Raw genomic sequence first — 2,449 nt, 5'->3', positions numbered from 1 at the left:
TCTTCACAGCGATAGAAAACCTGACTAAACAGGCAGTTTTTAAGTGGAAAAGATGAGCCGGCATAATATGACCAAGAACTGGAGAGGGCCTGGGCTCTCTGGGTTGAGGGTCCCATCTAGAGCCCTCATAAATATGCTCATATATATTGTGAGAGCACACTGTGTGTGTTGGTGTTGGTAGGACACTCAGTACATGCAGATTGGCCAGTATAGCAGGCTACATATGACTAATAGAAAGTAACAAAGAGATCACTGCATAATAAATGATGTCTTAGATCCAAAGTATTTTCATGCCTAGGGGTCTCAACATTGTTGCTAAATTCCTTCAGTTTTTACATCCTTGCTGGGCTAGCATACATACATAAGAAGGCAGGGAGGCCATCTTCAAGGGCTCTCTACCCAGATTGGGAATGAGATCACCAGTTGTACTGCTCTGGGCAAGTTACTTAAGCTTTCTGCCCCTCCTTGTCCTCTATTAAGCAGAGATAATAGTAACCATTAGGTAACAATGTTGACTATAAGGAGCCATGTGAAGGGATTTGCATTAGAGCCCAAAGTGGTCCATGGTGCCTGCTGCATTAATGACTTCCACATCCCTGTGACCCCAATAGCTGACAGAAACAACTGAAGGGAAGGAAAAATGACTTTGACTCCTGGTTTCAGGGGCTCAGCATGGTGTGGGGTGTGTGGTGGTAGAGTTCACTTGGCAAAGGCAAAGGGAGAGCATTTGGCAATAAAGGATCAGAAAACAAAGGGTAAAGTTAGACAAAGGGGTGAGAATAACCTTCAAAGGCCTACTCCAGTGGCTACTTTTTGCCAGCTGGACTCCACCTCCTGAAAGCTCCATGGTCCCCCATAGCAACCGGCACCAACTGGGCAACAAGAATTGAAAGCATGATTGGGTGGGAGGTGTTTCAGATTCAAACCGTGACACCCAGCATGCTTGGACAGTCCAGGTTGATCTTCTCTGCAGACATTTTGCGCTCCATGTTCTGGCTTCCCTCTCAAGTCCTGCTCCACGCACTCCTGGCCCAGCACTTGCCTGGGCCTGCTGCGATGGTGCCAGGGAAGATGACCTCAGCTGGGGAGTGCTTCCTGATGACGGCTGGCTGCTATTTATATTCGCGGTACAGGGTTTGCATGGAGAGTTTTCTTTGCCAGCGTTAGAGATCCGCCATGTCATCAGCCTGACAGTCAGCAGGCTCTGAAGTCATCCTCCGCTGTTACCATAAAGGGTCCCAGAATGCTAGAACATTAGAGCTGACATCACAACCGAGAAGACCTCTTAACCACTGCAGAGAACAATCGTCCAGAAGCACAGTTTACTTTCTTATGGGGAGACAAGGAGCCGGAGGCATCAGTGAGGAGGAAATGGGAGAGCTGGGATTCAGACCTGGGGTTGCCTGAGCTTGCTCTCCTGTCTGACCTGCTACTCTGGCATGGGATGTGGAAGGCTTCTTGCTTCCTGCTGTGTATGAAAGGCATTCCAGGGTCCTCACTATGGGCCTTAGGAACTTGGAATGCTCACAAACCCCCCTAGTCTCCCTCTCTTCCCCTTCTCATTGTTTCTTACATATTTTGAACCTCTGTTTCCTTGCCCTATGGGTTCTACACTTTCACACCATAAATCTGGAATGTCCCCCCCTTTTTGTGCCGAGTCTGTTTGATCTGCTCATCATGAGCTTACATGCCACTTCTCAAGCAGGCAGAATATACAATGTGATTGAAGATCTGTATCTGCATACAGCAGCATGTGCTTGTATCTTAGAGTGGGGGTTCGGGGGAGAAAGGCAGATTCCTGGGGTTTGTTGACTGACAAGTCTAATCTACTTGGTGAGCTCCAGGCTAGTGAAATAATTTGCCTAAAAAACAAAGTGGAATACTTACCTGGCAGGGGAGATACCTTGATCACAAAGGTGGCTTTTCCAGGGTGAGGCTTTATCCGTTGCACTCTGGATGTGCTGGCCCACCTTCTTGATGTTGAATTTCTTAAAACCTATGTCTCAGCTGCGAGGTGGTGGTGCACTCCATTAAGCTCAGCACTGAGGCAGAGGCAGAGGCAGAGGCAGAGGCAGAGGCAGAGGCAGAGGCAGGTAGATCTCAGTGAGTTTGAGGCTAGTCTGGTCTTCAAAGTGAGTTCTAGGACAGCCAGGACTGTTACACAGAGAAACCCTACAAAAACAAAAAAAACCTGAAAATCAAAACAAAACAGCAACAACAACAAAAACAAACAAACAACAAAGTGGAAGTTTTCTCATTAATGACAAACCACACACACGTCCACATGCACATACACATGTAAACACACACACACACACACACACACACACACAGAGAGAGAGAGAGAGAGAGAGAGAGAGAGGAGAGAGAGAGAGAGAGAGAGAGAGAGAGAGAGAGAGAGAGAGAGAGAGAGAAGCCCTGTAGGGTTCTCTGTCCTATATACAGCCAC

General features: G+C 47.6%; 1 pseudogene; it reads left to right on the top strand.

Annotated features, from left to right (window-relative positions):
- The first annotated feature begins 1,879 nt into the window (after window positions 1–1,879).
- Window positions 1,880–2,031, top strand: LOC119824136 (annotated as a pseudogene).
- The last annotated feature ends 418 nt before the right edge of the window (window positions 2,032–2,449 follow it).

The sequence above is a fragment of the Arvicola amphibius genome, chromosome 9 (assembly GCF_903992535.2).
Source record: "Arvicola amphibius chromosome 9, mArvAmp1.2, whole genome shotgun sequence".
NCBI classification, from domain to species: Eukaryota; Metazoa; Chordata; class Mammalia; order Rodentia; family Cricetidae; genus Arvicola; species Arvicola amphibius.
Note: the sequence above shows the minus strand (reverse complement) of the source record. Positions and strands in the feature narration are given on the sequence as shown.